This window comes from Anas acuta, chromosome 5, assembly GCF_963932015.1.
Source record: "Anas acuta chromosome 5, bAnaAcu1.1, whole genome shotgun sequence".
Classification (NCBI taxonomy): domain Eukaryota; kingdom Metazoa; phylum Chordata; class Aves; order Anseriformes; family Anatidae; genus Anas; species Anas acuta.
The window spans coordinates 49,376,147-49,393,806 of NC_088983.1; the positions used below are offsets into that span (position 1 = coordinate 49,376,147).

General features: G+C 48.7%; 1 protein-coding gene and 1 long non-coding RNA gene across 3 annotated transcripts in view; one reads left to right on the forward strand and one right to left on the reverse strand.

Annotated features, from left to right (window-relative positions):
- Positions 1–310: 310 nt before the first annotated feature.
- LOC137857750 (uncharacterized) lies at positions 311–3,642 on the reverse strand. Its single transcript, XR_011097260.1, has 2 exons — positions 3,110–3,642; positions 311–2,875 (listed from the first exon to the last, which is right to left on the reverse strand). It is a non-coding gene; the product is annotated as an uncharacterized lncRNA (long non-coding RNA).
- A 108-nt stretch (positions 3,643–3,750) lies between these two features.
- Positions 3,751–17,660, forward strand: part of LDLRAD3 (low density lipoprotein receptor class A domain containing 3) — a 127,286-nt gene continuing 113,376 nt past the window's right edge. Inside the window, exons 1-3 of one of the 2 annotated variants that reach the window (XM_068684675.1) lie at positions 3,751–3,966; positions 6,732–6,893; positions 15,934–16,083. The gene's annotated coding sequence lies outside the window, so the exon portion shown is untranslated. Of the gene's footprint in view, positions 3,967–4,368; positions 4,503–6,731; positions 6,894–15,933; positions 16,084–17,660 lie in introns of those variants that run through there. The other variant, XM_068684676.1, reaches the window with a different exon arrangement.

A 17,660-nucleotide genomic window follows, 5' to 3' on the forward strand; every position in this document is an offset into this window, starting at 1 on the left:
TGCTATTGAGGTGTTCAGCACAGGTATGCGTATTTTTGCCTCCCTGCTGAAAAGAGCATTTCCCATTAATATTGCCACTAAAAACAGACAAACAAACAAACAAAAAAACACCTTCAACTTGCAAACTGGCATGAAATGGAAGAGCCGCAGTGGAGATTTTTGCCACTTCTTTGTAGATATTATGAACTTGGCTTCTGAGACTGTTGATTTGAACTCCAATTAATTTCTGTAAAGACCACAAATCAAGTCGTGTCATAACCAGAGAGCATGGTGCGCTATCATTATTGCTGCAGTCTGAATGAACCTGAGGAGGGAGGTGATCAATCCCAGCATAATTGCCAGTGTCACCAATTAATTGTTCCTGAGCGGCCGAGGGCCTTTTACACTGGCAGCATGTCAGTCTCAGAAATTGCAAGGCGATGCGGCAGCCCTCAGGTGGGATGAAAACATGCTTTTGAGCAATGTAAATTGTTGGCAGCGGGCTTTGCTTTGAACGTGTTGCTGCACTGCTCTGATTTCACTGTGCAGGCAGAGGTTCCCTGCTCAGCCTGAACCTTCCCAGCACCGTCAGGATCAGCCTCCACTGAGCCCCACTTCAGCCCCGTGTTTAAGCAGGTACTTAGAGCTAAGCAGGTGCTTAACTCCTGGTGAAATCAAAATTAGTTGGATACTTAAGGGCTTAATTTAGAAATTACCCCAGTGAAACCCATCCGTGCTCCGGCCTTAATCACACGAGTTGCAGGGGAAGGCAATCACGCAGGAGCAGCACCTGGGCTGCCAGAAAATTATCACAGTCTATACTCTCCAATGAGAGAAAACACAGCATATTATTTATAGAAGGTTTTAAAATATTTTTATCACTTTTTAGAATGAGGGCTGGCCTGAGCACGTTAGTAATTGTGGAGTTAATTCCAGCTAATTGGAGTTAATTCCAGCACTGATCTCCGTGGGCCTCTGTGTCTCCACCTGTACAATGGAGCCCATAAGGGGCCAGCTGTGGCAGCAGTTTCACTGTAACCTGTTGCTCTCTGCAAGCCCTTGGTTTGGTTTGCATTCAACCTTTTTCCTTACTCCCATCTGCTGAACACGAATCATTCATGCCCCAGGCTTACGGAGCCAAGGTCACTTTTTCCTAACATGACTGTTTAAAAAAACTCAAATTGTGTCATGTGGCATCAATTTAAACGCAGTTCCCAGCTAATTAGTCCGGTAAAGTATTTATATTTGCAAACAAAGAATAACTATGATATTATCCCAGTGGAGATCTGCAAAGGAATTTGGGGAATGCAAATGTTGATAATGGTAGTTCCTGTGCTACAGTTAGCCTGAGGGCCAGACGGCTGCCCTGAAGCACACCCCTCCGGGTGCCAAGAGCTGCACACAGGACAAAAGGCACAGATCCCATTGCAAGGGGAGAGGCCAGGTTCTGATGTCCTTTCTCTGTCAAAGTTATCACAGGGTATTTCCCAAAGAAAGACCAGGAAGAATCCCAAGAACCTTAAATAGATGAAGACTGGTAGGTTTCATTTCTTTTTCTGGGAGAAGGTTGTAACTCTTCCCCCCCCCCTCTCTTTTTTAACCTGCGCCTGAGTTGCTAACTGACCAAATCTAGTAAGATAATTTGGCCTGGTTGTGCAGATACACCCCCACTCTTACTTCACAACACAGATTTTTAGAAGCACAGAACAAGCTGCCTGTCCCAAATGACCAACAGTACGGTGTCGCTTTGGTTAGGCTGTGTTTCAGGAGGCACGCAAACAGCCCGTCAGATTGAAGTACTGTCAACATCAGCACTATTTTTAGTGGACTTGGAGACTCTTGAGGGTGAAACAAGCCTTGTTGTAGAAACGACTTTTTCAAAAAGGCAAATTCTGAAGTGGTTTTGGTTCTTTTTGCTTTTTCTGGATCTGTATTTGGAGCCTGTGTCCTAAAGAGCTCAGAGGCACTGGCTTTCAGCTTTGCTTGCTCTCTGAGCCCATGCAGCAGTTACTGGAAAGTCAGAGCTCTGGGGTGGCTATGAATGAAGCAAGGAATGTCCCCTCTTAATGACAAAGGTAGAAGGGAAGAAGTATTGCTTGAAATAGACCCGGTAGCAAGCTTTCAGTATGGCTTAAGCACTGCTGCTCCCATCATGGCTGTACTCACTTGGCTTCTGCTCTTGTGGGCTGAACATAGACATGAGCCTCTGCAAGAGGTTTGTTTCCAGCTGCAGGCAGCCTAAGAGTCTCAACCTGCTGCTCCTTAATTATCCATTGTGTTGGAATGAGGATAAAAACCCTATGTGCCCTTGCAGGATGCTCTGGGTCCTGAACTTGAAGTCCTGCAGCACTCTCTCCATCCTGCGCTGGTGCTCCCAGGCATCTCCTTCCCTCCTGTCCCGGCTCTGTAGATAACCCCAATAGGAGCTGACACCCTCCCGACGGCCACATCACTTCTGTTTAAGGCACTGGAAGCTGAACGCAGGCTGGCAGCGCTCACCCTGTTCCCTCACGAAGCCCTCAGTAAGGAAATCTCCAGGCGAAACAAAGCGGTTTGAGGAGGCTCAGGATTCACTGTGTCCAGTTTCCTTCCAGCCATTGCATCAGACAGCTTTCTGGAGACTTGATCTGATTACACAAATCTAAGGTGCTACTAATCGCTTGACACCTCTCTGGTCTTTATACGTGAAATGGGACTCAAAGCAGGGGAATTATTGGCGTGCATGAGAGCACATTTAGTATCCAATTTCCTCTGCTGGCTAGGAAGCCCTACAAGATGGTGCTCCTACAGCGAAGGTGCCACAGATACATGCTGCTGTTGCTTCCTTCCCCTAGGGCAGTGTGATTTCTGGTAGAGCTTCCCACTGTGAAGTACTTTGCACAGAGGTGAACATGGGCTGAGGAAGAAATGGAGTGCTGTGAAAAGATGCCCAAGGCACCTCATTACCCCAGACCAGCAGAGCAGCACCACAGCCAAGCCCTGTTTGTACCCTGGTGTACAGAAGCACAGAGGGGAGACGAGAGCTGATGAACCTTTTAATTTTATTTTAATAATAAATTTTACCTTATCTGGTAGAGCTGCAGACGTTATTCTGAACCCTCCAAATGCCAGATCTTTGTTTAAAACTCACCTGCTTGCTTTACCTCCCTGACAGCTGATGGCTCTCATAGGTCACAGAAATCATCTGCTGTGGCAATGCTCAGCCTGTGCCTCATGCAGGCTGGCAGTAGCGTCCTGACATCTGCTGTCAGTGAGGCAGGCAGAGCCTGTCACAGGAGGCTGCAGGGGAGAGCAGTGCCAGGCAGAGGAGTCACGTTCACCTCTGCTTCTGCTCCAGCCAAGATGGAGAAGAAACATGCTCCTTCCCCTCAGGCAGCTGGAGGGGAAAAGAAACCACAGAGGACCACAAAACCATCGCAGGACAACATCTGCCAAGCCTGTGCTCTGCCTCTAGCAGGCGGGGACACAAGCAGATGAAGATAATGCTGTGTGGCAAATTCACATCAGTTGTTCTGCGGTCTGCTTTCACATGCAAGGAATTAGGTGGAATCCTGTGTGAGATCAGAGCTGACAATTATATTTTAAAATGGAAAAGAAAAAAAAAAAGCCCACAGAATGTTTTAGGGACATAACCCTGCTCATCCTGCTCCCAGCCCTGCCAGTGCTCTCCCTCCACCAAACAGGGCTGAGTGCCTGAAAGCCACCTTTATGCAGCTGGGGCAGCTTTTCCCATCAGGCAAAGCTTTATTAAGCAGACAGCGAGTGCCCAGCTTGGGAGCTCTTTTCTTAGGCTGTGGTTTTGAGGACCTTTTTCCCTAGTTACATTTTATGCAAAAATACGATGAAATCCTGAGTTTTTATTTTTTTCTTCAGGGATTTCTCAGTTGATAATAAGCCTTCAGCCTGATTCTAGCAAGAAGCAGGCCCAGCTACCAGCTGGGGTAGAAAACCTGAGGAGCGCACTTTGTAAGCCCCTACCCATTGCAGGTATGTGGTTGTTTCTCTTGGAGCGGTCTGTGAACCAACCCCTAGACAAGGTTTTTTAAGAGCTGGTAGATAGTATATTTCTGTAGCTTGCAAAACTGGCAAAGGTAAGCGAGAATTGTTCATTTCAACAAGGGAGAAATGTAGAAGTGGTGTAAGCAAGTGTACCTCCTTGCAGGAAGCTTTTGCCTTCTGTAGCTGTAAATGCTTATTGGGGAAAGAAGGAGAAGGTAGCAGAGAAAGCTGACCACTCTTTTTGTAGCAGCCTTATATTTGCAAGCCAACAGCAAGCAAACTAGCACAGACACCTGCCTTCAATCACTGGCTCACAAATATTTGAATTGGCCCTGCAGGCTTGTGCTCATCTGTCTGAATTAGCAGCCAAGGGAAGGAGATGCACCTCTTCATGTGTCCTTGGTGTCCTGTCGTCATACGCATGAGCACTTTTGTGATATGGGAGTTTATTTTTGGATGTGATGCTCCTTTCATCTGCGATGTTGTGCCTGTGTGAGGGCAGCTTCTCAGCACGGCTAAATGAGGTCTGCTCTCAAATTCTTCATTAACTTTAACCTCACTTGCTGTTAGAGGGGTTTAATTGTGATGTGGTTTAGTGACAGTGTAACTAGTGGTAGGGAGAAGAGGTGGACCCTGCCTGGGCTCCCACTTTTGCTCAGTATCCACTTTCCAGGGAGTGTTCAAGCTGTGCCTGAAGGATGCCAGGCGCCTCTGGAAGCTCTCCAAGGCAGCCTGTGGCACAGCTGCAATTCAGCAAAGGCCAGGGTGCGTGGTGTGTGTGTCTCCTTGGTGAATAAATTCACTGCCTTTCAGCTTTCCCCAAGATTAAATGAATGTTTAATAATTACTTCTTGCAAGGCTGACAGAGAGGAGTGTTGAGAGGGGGCAGATTAAGGCGATGTTAAATAGCAGGTCCTGCCGCTGGAAAGCTGAAATGTGATTTAGGCCAACAACAGAGAGGAGACCGCCCACCTGTAGGAGGGATGCTGCGAGCTGTGGAGAATTTCAGTGCAGCTGCTGAAGCTCCCCTGCTTTGTACTCATCGCTTTGGGCCGGGCTGCGTGTTTTTGGGGACAGCAAGAGCAGCTGCCCTTTCTGTGGTTGTAAATTAAGATGTGGTTTGGGGGTTAGCTTCTTGTTTTCTCTCCTACAAAGCTGCCCACCAGTGAACAGCTTTCTCTGGGTGCAGAAATGGACCCATGGGGCAAGACCCAGCAGCTGGGCCTTGCCCTGACTGTGGGGCTGCGGCCTCCCAGAGCTGCCGAGGATTTCCTCCTCTGTGGGCTTGGGCCTGCTGAGATTGTTTATGACCCCTCTGAATGGGAAATGTGTGTGACAGGGCAAGACAGAAACAAAATCGAGTCCAAAGAGACACAGGAATGGGGCTTGTGGGATTAGACCAGGCGGGTCTGTAGGGCTGTATCCCGCCCTGCTGCTCCCCTGTCATCCATGGTGCTGAGGGCCGTGGAGCACCCGGCCCTGGCCACCACCTCTCCACAGGCCGCACCTGGCAGGGTCTCAGTGCCTGTGGTGCTGCTTCAAAACTTCAAATTCCTTAGACTTTGGGAAAGCCCAAATTCACATGCTAATCTCCGGGCCCCTGATGATGCCAGAGTGGAACTCAAAAGGGAGCTCAAAAAACCCCTCACAAACTAAACAGGTTTGAAAGAGCAGCAGTAATGAGCGGACCGTGTTCGCAGTGGGTGGCTCTGTCTTTCCTGTGTAGCCAAATGTCAGAACCACAGGCAAAAAGATTTATTGCTGTACAGTACAGGGGGAGGCCATGGGGAGCCACAGCTCCTCCTTGCTGCTGCCAGCCACGTGGGGAGGGTGCCCCAGCACTGGCTACCGACAGGGCATCCCCCCTTCAAATAACACAGGATTGCACTGCTAAGTGCTAACAGCTGAGGGCTTTCCACGGGGAAGTAAATAAATGAGGAGCTGCCCCCTTCCCTCCACCCCACTTGTTGCAGAAAAACCACCCATGGTGTGTTTGGGGGTGGAGGGTTGGGAACAAGGTCTCTGATGTGCAAGTCTGAAGAAATTAAAAATGATTAATCCCTCCCTGACAAGGTGCATGGCAAACTGCTTTGTCTTCAAGTGCCAGAAGAGGAATCATCCCTCTTGAGAGTGTGCCCAGCTGCTGGTGCACGCAGTCAGGGGCTGGGGCTGTGCCTGCCATGCCTGGCCTTGCCCTGCTGCTGCCATGGATTTACGGTCTGACCCAGGTCCAGAGCGCTGCTTCATGTCAGCAGCTGGCTCCCCAGGGGCAGTATCCATGTGTGTGGCCCTGGGTAGAGGCTCAGGCAGATGGCTCCTGTCCCTGATGAGCCACACTGCAGAGACAGAGTGTCCCGGAGCAGCCACAGATGTCTTTGGTGCTTGGAGGGGGGGAATTGAGGCACAGAGCAGCGGCTGCTGCAGCAGTGTCAGAAGCAAATCCTTGCCTGCCTCCACCGGGAAGGACAGGAGCAGCATTGCCCTGTGCCCAGCTCTCGCTGCAGGCAGCTTGGCTGAGCCTGGGTTGGGTTCCTCGTGCCTCAGCACGGCCGTGGCCCTGTAGTGCCCCCAGCCCCCTTTGAGCAGGGCAGCTCAGAGGGTGTGCTGGGATGGATGTCAGCTCCCTCTGAGCTCCTTTCATCACTCAGAGGTGGTCATTAGCTGCCAGACCTGAGGGCATCTCATCTCCCACACCGATTCCTCTCCTGGCTGCTGATCCGGGTCATAATTGCTTCATTTTTTTTTCTTCCCAGGGCCAGGCATGAAGTAGACTGAAAATGAGTAGAAAGCTGGGGTCAAAGGAGGAAGAAGTACAAACCCCCAAGGAAAAACATTTCTTGGTTAATGAAGTGTGAATCCAAACGCGAGGGAGGGGATGAGGACCAGCAAGCTACCAGGCAGTGTTCATTAAACCTGTGAGTACTCAGAGATGTGATGAGGGCCATGGTCCACAAAGGGGCCAGCCAAGAGGGAGACAGTCGGCTGCATTGGGGCCGCTCGCCTCTTGGTTTCTCTCCTCCTTCTCTCCAGTTTGAAAAGGAGGAGAGGGGTTGGGATGGGGTCGGTCTGTGGGGTGGCTCACAGGTTGACGTGGTGCCTGTGAGAACAGGGTGAGCCATGGGGGCTGTGAGGATATCAAGGAGCTACCAAGGGGTAGCACAAGCATGTCCCTGCTGGGTGGGGGTGATGTGGGGGTGCAAGGAGAGCCCTGCCAAGCAAGGCTGCCTCTCGTGGGCAGGGGGGCTGCACAGCATGGCCTGTCACACAGCTGGCAACCCAAAGGGATGCAGAATAAACCTTTCCCATCCCTCTCTGTTCTGAATCTTGTGGGGATATCAGCAGAGAAAAACAACCAATACTGAAAGGATAGGAAGGGAGTGAGAGCTCCCACTAAAAGGCAATAGATTTCCAAGTGAAAAGTGTTATTTCCATGGCTTCCTCCCCATCTGCAGAGCAGACAAGACAAATATGGCCTCATGTTCACAGGTGCTGGGCACCCATAAATCCCTCCCGCTTTAGCGGGTGCTGCAGATGCTCGGTTCCTCTGCAGAACAGAAACCAGGTCATAAATCTCTCCTTCTACCTGCGTCTTTTTCAAACTTTTTAATTAAAACTCTGCTGTCTATTGTTTCTGGGGTCTGGAAATTAATTGTCATTATTACGGTTTAAGGCACTGTTGCTCAGATCCTTTTGTCCTTCAGGTGTGTGGTGTGATCAGAAATCTGGAGCATACCTCATCCCTGCTGCCTTAAGGGAAAAAATAATCCATTTTTAGAGTTCACCTTGCAATGGTCATGAGCCTCGTTAAGCTCGGTGCTGCTGCAGCTCCCCTCTGATGGCTGGTGGTATTTCTGTCAAGTTCCCTGTGTAACTGTGCTAGACCTGCTCTGCTACTGCTGGGAAAGCCAGGCCTGTGAATAAGTGAGAACAGAGAACCGGGCAAGTGACATGAGGTTGGTTTTCAGTTTGTGAACCTGGATGGATATTTTCCCAATATTTTACGTCCATCTTCCACCCTGACTTTTCTCCCCACTGCTAAGTGGCCATGGCCATGGCTCACTCAGCTGTTTGTGGTCTATTTGGTGCATAGCCCTCACTGTCTTCTGTGTTTCACCAGAAGCAGCTGGTGAGCAGCACACATCAACACACACTGGGCCACTGTGGCTGTATCTTAGTTTCTTGCCTGCTTTTCTGTGCGTTGTGGGAGGATTTCTGATCTGTGTGCTCTGTATTTCCAGGCATGCTACATGTTCACAGGCACACACATTCAGATGAAAGACAGTTGTTTAATGCATTTTCTGCATCTCCATCCAAAATCCAGCAAAAATAAACATATCTCGAGAGTAAAAGATCCCTCGGTGTATGTTAATTGCAGCTCTTCCAGATGCAGCTTTTCTTCACCAGCTTTTCCCTGTCACTTTGCTCTGCCACCTTCTGTCGCTGCTGGGCTGCTCCGTACCCTCCTTGCAGAGACACCAAGCGCAGGATGGAGCTACTGCTGTTCCTTAACATCCAGTCTCTTTTGACATTGGTGATTCCTGTGACATGGCAGGGCTTCTCTGGAGTGAAGGGCCAAACCACACCACTGTTGGAAGCCCTGTGTTTGCAGGGGACATGTTAGCATTGCCCCGTGCACTGCTCCCACGGGCAGTGAGGGCAAACGTGGCACTGGAGCTCTGTAGCTCTGCCCATCTCTATCTGATGTTGTGGCTGTTGAAGAAAGCATCTAGATCTGAGCAGCAGCAAACAGGTTTCATCTGTTCATGTAAATTTTTATAAAATGCTTACAGGGGAACAAGCAACAGCTGTCGTTTACCCTGTGGTTCATATGTACCAGCACATAACCCCTGGGAGAAGGGAATGCTGTCACTCTGGAAAGCTCTGTGTTAGTAAATTTACATGGGAAAGATACGAAGGAAGATAAAATATTCTTATCTGTAGTTGCAGGAAACCAGCCTTGGTGGCCCATTGAGTCCCTTCTCTATACTCTTTAAAACCTTCAAAATATTTGCCTTGTAGCCTGGAAATGTCCTAGCAGCTTGTGGAAGAGAGGAGCAGAACGCCATGGCTGCCTGTGCCTGCGCCTCCACCCGGTGGGCGGCTCTGTAGGGACACAAATCATTTAAAATACCTCTAACGCAGACTGCTTTCTTTCTTTTTTTTTTTTTCTTACTAACTAAAATGACTGAAAATGAGCAAGATGTGATCCTTGAGTTGGGGTTGCAACTCAAATCTAATCAGCCAAGTCATGAATTGGCAGCAGTATGAAATGAAGTCAACAGCTGATCAAATCATCAAACAAGCACATACAAGATTTGAGTAATGAAGCCACACAACATATGGCAAATTTCATGAAACAATGAGCACTGCTCTTCCTTACTCCAGCTATGCTTGTCACTTGCCCACGCACACTTTCTTTCTCCTCTTCCTTATCTCTCTTTTTTTCCTAGGAAGTAACTGGAGAAGTGAAGGTAGGTTTGTTTGTTCTGATCCAGTAAGGACCACCTGTTGATGAGGGATGGGTTTGGTGTAAAACCACCTAAGGAAATAGGAAGAGCTTGCAAAAAGGGGCAGTTAGAGTTTATTCTTGTTATTATATACACCGTAATAGCTTTATTAGTTGAGACTATTCCATAAGATAAGGTCAGGGTTATTCGGAGAAGCAGGATGGGGAATCACACAAAGTGTCCGCTTTTCTTGAGAGCTTAGAAAAGGCCCTGATGCATTGCACCCCAACTGGCTGCTGCAGCTTTTACCTGGGTTTAGCTTTTACCAGATCTGCTGCCTACAAACAGCTCGGATGCAGCCAGGACTATGTGGGCTGTGCTGGGGGGTAAAGAGCAGCAGCACAAGTCGGGCTGGAAACCTGATGGCCATCCGTGGTGTAGTTTGGCTTGAGGTGTTTGGTGTGGGGGTATAACGAGATACCTTGTGGTGATTAAGCTAAGGAAAGTAGGTGCGTGTTGAGAGAAGAGATGAATGTATAAAAAAAAGAAAACCAACATAATTTGTCCTCAGCCACCCTCAAACTCTTACTGACCTAACCAGCAGCTAGCTGTCACAGTATCTACTTTTCTCATTGAAAATTATGTCAGCTGTCTGTGCATAATGCTTCCGCTCTCATCCAGACGAACAGAAGTGTCATGCACGCACGTGTGTGTGATCTCAAGGATTTCAGATTCCTGGGGAAATTCAGAGACAGAGCATTTAGATGCTCTATGCCTGCCTTTGTACTGCTGGTGTAGTTTACAGGCTCTCACTGTCACAGTGAAATGCAGCTTAGCAAAGACCCCTCGGCAGTCCTAGCTCCTGGACCTGTGGGTTGTGTGCTTGTGTGTCGAGCTGGGTCCTGTCCTCCTGTCTCACACTGGCTGGATCCTGGGATGCATCTAGTGATGGTTCCCAGATTGCCACCTATCCTCTGTGGGTAAGAAAGCACAAAGACCCTTTGGCAGGTGGCTCCTGATGGCCATGGGCCCAACCAACTCATCAATGAGCGGTTGTGGGTGGGAAGCTGCTCAGCCCAGGTGCTGCTGATGGCCTGGGTGAGCTACCTGCCCAGGGCTCTCTCATGGCCCAGTGTTTCAAGCAATCTGAGCATGGGATCAAGTGGCACTTGAGCTGGGTGAATGTTTTTGTGGTGAGCCCATTGGTGTCCAGGGCATCCGTGTCCTTGGTTGTCAGCTGGGAGTTCTCCAAACCCCTGTTCAGCTGTGGGGATTTGAATTTGTATTAAGAAGGATGGAAAGCCAAAGGCTCCAGGCGAGTTCCAAAAAATGCCAGATGCTCAGTGGGTTGATCCATCATTTATTTCTAGCATTTGTCATCCTGGAGTGACTCTGCTGTGAAAACATGAAAAAGCCAGGTCCCTGCTGACTGCAGGGCAGCAAACTCGAGATTCAAAGGCATGGCAGTGAAACTAAATAAAATAAACAGAAAGAAGGCAATAGTGCACCAAAGGCATCGATCGCAGCAAGAAAGTTTCAGGAAGTTGTTATGAAGGAGGTCAGGAATGTGCTGGAAACTTGGGTCACTGTCTCAAAGACAACTGCAAACGAGCCAAGGTCGTTGCTACTGCAGGACAGCTGGCTACAGGGAAAAAATTGGGTGTAGCCCTGCTTCCTGCTGCTTGGGGCCTTGTCACCGACAGCCAGGGGGAGGACAGTCATTTTTGGGGTGACCCCACCTCCCTGACCACCACTGCTGCAGCCAGGCAGGGGATGCTCTTGGTGCAGAGCAGTGGCTTGTGGTGTCCCTCAGTGTTTCTACTTCTCACTAGCATCACAGCCTGGCCCTGGGCTCTTATTCTGTGTCCACACCTTTGCTACTTCAAAATAGTAAGGCCATAAATTGCTCCCCATCATGTTTGCAGAGGGCGCGTAAGCAGAGCTCTGCAGCTTTTGGAGACGGATAGTCTTGTTAATAAGAGGGGTGAGGTGATGGTGTGCTAGAAAGATCTCCAGGGGTGCATTTGCCACTCTTGGCACTTGAAAGGTGATGAGCTGCTAAATCAATCTCCCAAAAATATCACTTAGGCCAAAGTGGGTTGGTCAAAGGTGGTCAAAAGAGTTTGCAAAATGGTCCTTCAGGCTTACACACTGACAGATGGAAAATATAAGGTAGAAGAGAGTGGGAGCAGAGATTTTAAAAGCCATGAAGGGGCAGCCACATCAGCATGCCCAGCCACTGCAGGCCTGTCCAACTGTAATGCCATCTTCTTCAGCCTCTTTTTGCACCTGAAAAAAGAGGTTTCACTTGTGGAGAACAAAGGTCTGAATGCAATTTGGATAATTGTGTGGTGGAGGGATAGAGCTTAGGTAGGTGAGATTGGTAACAGGGGAAGAAACAACCTCAAAGTGCTGCATTTTGTGGTCACCAGCATCTTTCTCTACCTGTGTATGACCACTGTGTTGACATTTCTTGCCTGAAGTCCTGGCCAGTTCAGAAGATGTTTACGGGCTGAGGGCGCATGCCTCTCTCCAGGGTGGGTGCAGGCATTTCCTCTGCTGCGAGGCATCCGCCAGCTCCTCCAGCAGCACGGGGCTGGGGCTTCGCCAGGATCCAGTTGCCATCTGCAGGAAAGAAGAGCATCTCCCATCTGTGCTGGTATGAATTGTTCTCTGTTCCTCCCACTCCAGTCTTTGCTGCACAGGTGTGCCGTGCTTGGGCTGCAAAGAAAAAAAACACACAACTTTTTATCTTCTTGCTGTAATTGTGCTTTGTGAGTGTGTACAGCTGAAGGGCAATGTGCACCTGCTGGTGCAGCCTTCAGACAGGCCCGTTTGCTCTCATGTTGAAGTGGGAGATGCGAGCAATGCCACATTTGGGCAGCTGTTGCGCGGAGGAAGCGCTGGTGTCAGCTTGTTGTGCCTTGCTCCTGCAGCCTGGGTAGCAGAGGAGCAACCCACGCCGAGCTGGAACTCCTGCCAACAAAAAGCAGTGGCCCGTGGGTGAAATCCGTCCTCTGGGGCTTGGAAATTGGACTCTTAGGCAACCCGAGTGCTGTGCAACCCTTTCTGCTAGGCAGAGGTGCATTTTTCTTTTTGTGTGAACACAACCGAAAAATCATCTGCCTTCAAAGGATTTGTTGTCAAAATGCTTTCCATCTGTGCGGCATTCTGGTTGTTATTTGCTTTGGTCTTCTGCTCCTGAGGGGTTAATGAAGACGTGTGTCTCTCCTGGACTATTTCTCGTCTGCAGAGGGGCTGAAGATGCAGCTTTGTTTTTATCTATGACAATGTAGTCAGATGTCCTGATGGCTGCAGGCAGAGCTGGAAGCAGCTTACCAGGCCAGCTGATATATCTCCCTCCCGATGCGAGGTTCATCCTTGAAGGGCAGTCCTCATGTTTTAATCAATATGATATATAGGAGCTTCGATTACTTCCCTTGCTACCTCCCGCTTCTCTGCTGTTTGCAAATCCTAGAGCTGGCTGGAAACCCTGAGAAATTTGTTCTGCGTTCGTAGCGTTGGCAGTGTGGGGAGGTCTAGTTCTGGTTGCAGTTAATGCCTGGTAAGAGCCATGCATACAGATTGTTTGGAGGTTTGCTTTTAGGCTCTGGCCAGGCTGGGCTGCTCTGCCACAGCGTGGCTGCCGATGAACACAGGAATGTGTCCTTTGAGTTTTGCCTCAAATGGTGAAGTTCAACAGTTCCTGATCCCACAGAGGCCCAAAGTGTTACCTTGCTGCTTACGGAGGTGCTGGGCCAGCATCGAAACCTCCCCAGTGCACGTGGTTGGTGCAAGGTGTTCATTCGTGGAGCATCTCTTAAGTAATAATAACACAAGGTGTGTTTCTTAAAAAGAGAGCAAGGTCGGGTTGTCATCAAGGAGAGCCCCATCCATGCTGCAGTGCTGGACACCAGAAAGACAAAATTTGTATGACAATTTCTGCAGCTGCAGCTCGTGAGGACCACGGGCCCTGCTCCCAGGCTCCGTGAGCAGCACGGACGATGAGGGTGTTTTATCTCCATGGGAAGATTAATGTCAAGTGTGAGGATTAGTTCTCTGCAGCGCAGGAGATTAAGTTTGGATTTTGCAAGCTTTCCCATTATCGGCTTTCTGCTGGGACGATCCCCACGCCAGTGGCTCGCCTCGCCATTTCCCCCAGCTCGGCTGGTGCTGGTCGGCGGGGATGTTTGGGGACTGGCCTGTGTCTGTCTTCAGACCACATCGCTCTCCTTGCAGGCTTGGTCTGCGGGACCCCACAGACGTGTAACCCAACCAGCAGCGACACCAGGAGTGTGCAGCCCCTGCCCTGTCCCCTTTGAGCCAGCACTGAAGCAGTGAAATCTGAGAGCTGTAAAAAATGCGTTTTGACTTGAGTAATCAAGAAAGTGTCAAAGGAAAGGCCCTGTTTTATTACGAGCTATAAAACACAAGGAAAAGGCCCCATTCATTCTCGCCGGTTTTATTTTTAATAGATTTACTTAATGGGTTGGTGCAGAGGTAAATATATGTGTGCATAAAGAGAGCTTCAAAACGACGGTGCCCATACTAATGACCCCTCACAATGCTAAGAAAAACAGAGCGTGTGAAAGTGCAGCTAGCTCTCGATCTGTCAGGCCAGTTTTTATTTTGCAAAGCCGGTCTCCAAACCCCAGTCTCCAGCTGTAACTCCTTGCCCTGCCTCCCGAGGCTTCCCCTTCCCACCCCGGCACCAGACCAGCAATCCCAGTACACGTGATGAAGACCAGGGGAGCACGTGTAGGAGCAGCCTGACCTTCTGGGCAGGGTTTTAGGGGTTTTCCTGGGGGGCAGCAGGGCAGTGCCCTCGGTGGGGTGCTCGGCTGGCGGTGTGGTGCTCAGAGCACCACCACACATCTGTGTCTGCTGAGGTAATGTGCTGATGTGCCCTTCCTAAAGCAAAGAAAATAATCTCTGCTAACCTCTCGAGCCCTCTATTGTTTACTGGAGAAGGCTAATAGGAAAAAAGGAAGGAGACAGAAAGAAACAAGCCTTGAAATGAAAAGAAAATAATTGCATTGGATGGGATATGAAATCAGGGACAATATTTTTCCTCCCTGCTATAGGCATTTATTTTTACTAGTCGAGTGCTGGGATAAGGAGACATTGTTCTCCTAACGCAGTCAAAACAAATGTAAGATTCTCAGTCTGACATTGGAAATGACGGATGCTTTTGCAGAAGGCTGGACTGGGGCAATCCAGCTCAGTATCGCTGTGTTCGCTCACGTTTAACTCGCCTCCTTCACGTCCACATAGAAGAATCCCAAACAGGCAGCTCGGGGTACTGCCTGTCACATAAATGTGAATATCTGTGAATCAGAGCAAAATGCGTACAGAAACAAAATGCCTTAAATCTGCAGTATTATGTAAATTTTCCTAATTGACTTTGTTAATCAGTAGGGCTTTAGGAGCTACGGAGAGCTGTGTGCTTGCAAAGGAGAGCACTAAGACCCCGAGCTCAGAGGGAGCGCGCTAAGGAAGAGACTCTCTGGGAGAACAATAACTCAGCCTTCAGCTTCTAATAATTTTAGAAAAGATTTCATGGCCAAACACTCGCATGTTGGGGATTACCTAGCAGCAAATTATATGACTGTCGGCAAACCAAATCGTTTTGAATAGGGACGAACGAGGCACGTAAGCTGAGTCAGAAAACTATTGTTAACTAATCGCTTGTCTGACCTTAACTGCTCCCTAATAACAGCGTGTAGATGCTGGGTGTCTTAGATAAACGCGTATAATAATATAGTGCCTGTTACAGAAAGACCAGCAGCGCCTCGTATTTAGGCTCCTCAAGTTGAGAGCAGCATTAAGCCCTGTGAGATGGAGCCGGGGCTGACGGCTGTCCTCTGGTTATCTCCCTGCTGCGGGATGGACCAGGTGGGACTTGAGGTGCTGCTTCGGTCCCCAGTTCCCCTCCAGTTGTCCTCCTGGAGCTGGTGTCCCACAGCCCCTTTCCTCCCATCAGGGAGGTTTCGGCTTCTCCGCTTTTATGGGTTTCGGCCACCTGAGCCCTCCTGCTGAAGAGCACCCGGCTGTGGGGGGAGCCGGCAGGGGCAGAGAGGCTCTGTGATCACCTCAGGCACACGCGGGGCTGTTCTCCCAAGCACGTCTGTCGTGACAGCATCGCAGGGGCCTCGGTCATGAGTGAGGCCTTCCTGGGGCCAAGCACGGCGCTAGCACACCGGGGAGCGGTCGTCCAAACAGACAGAGAATAAAAGGGAAGTGATTGCAAAGAAATTCTAGGGTTAGCTTTTGGCTCCCGAGAAGGAAAATGAATGGAATAGGATATCCTTTTGGTTAGCTAATATAACTCGTGCTGGAAAGGGTTGCCAGCACTCCAGTACTCTGCCAAGGCCGAGACTTTTTGGGGTAGTCTTACAGCACGAAATTGTTTTCCCATTCCTGGTTGAATTCCCCCTCTCTCCTCGGGATGCAGGTTAAATTCAAAGGTGTCTTCTCCATTTTTAATAACCGTCTTGTTTTTTTCCAGGTGTCTGCTTTTGCATTTCTCTGATGTTTCCTGTGGGGATTTTCCTCCGCGACTCCCTGCGATGACACTCAGGAAGACAGACTGCTAAATATGAATCACAGATGCTCTGAAGAATTCCCTGACAGCGCTACCAAAAGGGAGGTGGAGGAGGTAAGAGTTAAGGGCAAAAAGTAATATCACAGTGGAAGAGATTTTTTCAATCCTACATGCTGCAGGAAAGAATTTTGTTAATGGAGTGTTACAGTCTTTTGAGTGTGTCCCTTTCCCAGAAGGATTTCTTGGAAGCTCGTAAGTGCCTTCGGTAGGTCTTTGCATATAGGCCATACGTCTCTTGTGTGGAGGACGTGGAAACTCTAGCTCCTGCTTCAGAGCAGAAGGGCAGACCCTAAGCATTGGTTTAACTCTTTCATGTTTTATTTGGGATGGGATTGATGCAAGGTCTATTATAACATGCTGGACAGAAGTTGACTTGACGTGGTGATTTTAAGCTGTCTGATGTTAATAGCTGCTTGTTTGTGTTCTTGTTGCCTTGCTTCCTGCTTAGTTACCACGTGCTTTAAAGTATTGTAACGGACCTGATGTGGGATCAAGTCATTAACTCCTTCCTTCTCTGTACAAATAAGAAAAAAATTATGCCCTCCTGCATTGGTGTGAGATGAAGACAGGAGATTTGTCATGATCAACTAATGCTATTGCTAGGATCCCTCTCACTCTTGAAAAAATACTTTATAATTTTTTTCCTCATTTTAAAGTCTTCAACTCTGTTTGCCCTAGATTTTTCCCAATTTTATGTTTCTTTACCCATCCATTTTCTATAATTTATAATCCTGATTGATTGTATACCATACAAACTTGTACTCAAATGTGTTTCTAAACTGGAGCTTCTGTTTTGTGCAGAAATCAGAGCAGGGAGGGCTGTCTTTTAAATGACACTTCTTAGTCGGTTTTGGGCCAGTCTAATCTGACCTGCCACACCTCAGTGCGCGTTGCAATTTAGCCATTAATACTGTCAAATTTAGAAAGAAGAACTGACTGATTCAAACATGAGGCTTTGAGGTGAGGATTAATAAAGATAGTTCCCATTTTCATGCCATCGCAGCAGGTCCAGCTGCCAGCATTTCAAACAGCTCCACTAGGGCCTGACTTCCTCTAATGTTTGCAAGCTCAGGGCAGTGCTCCCTGTTTATGTCACTAAATTTTTACAACTAACCCAAAGGAATGCCTATATGGCGCTCTAGTCACCCTTAAGAGGTTTCTAATAGTACACTGAATAAATAAATGCTCAGCAGTTAACAAATAACCGAAATCAATCAACCCGATGGCCATGTACAGGCAGGAAAAGCACGTGCTAGGTATTTGTGCAACATCTAGCGCAGGACTGTAAGTATAATACAAACAGTAATGAAAGTATTTCAGGAACATTAGCCCCAGCTTCTAAAAAAATGAACCCTTTGGGCACATTTTGTGCTCCGATCCAAATTTGCATTGGTTTTATATGAAAAATAAAATACTGTAAAACTGGAGCGACAGCTTCTCTAGCAGTGGTTCTGTGGTCTTCCTCTACACCCATGAAAGCTGTACCCTGTCTCTAGAGGTCAGCTGGACAGTCTCTTACATGATGCCTCGTGTACTGTGAGTATGGAGTATGGGCAAACACAGCTTCTCTCAGTCAACGACACAGCATGGCACATTTCACAAACATCAGCTGTCCCGCAGTGGAGCACACA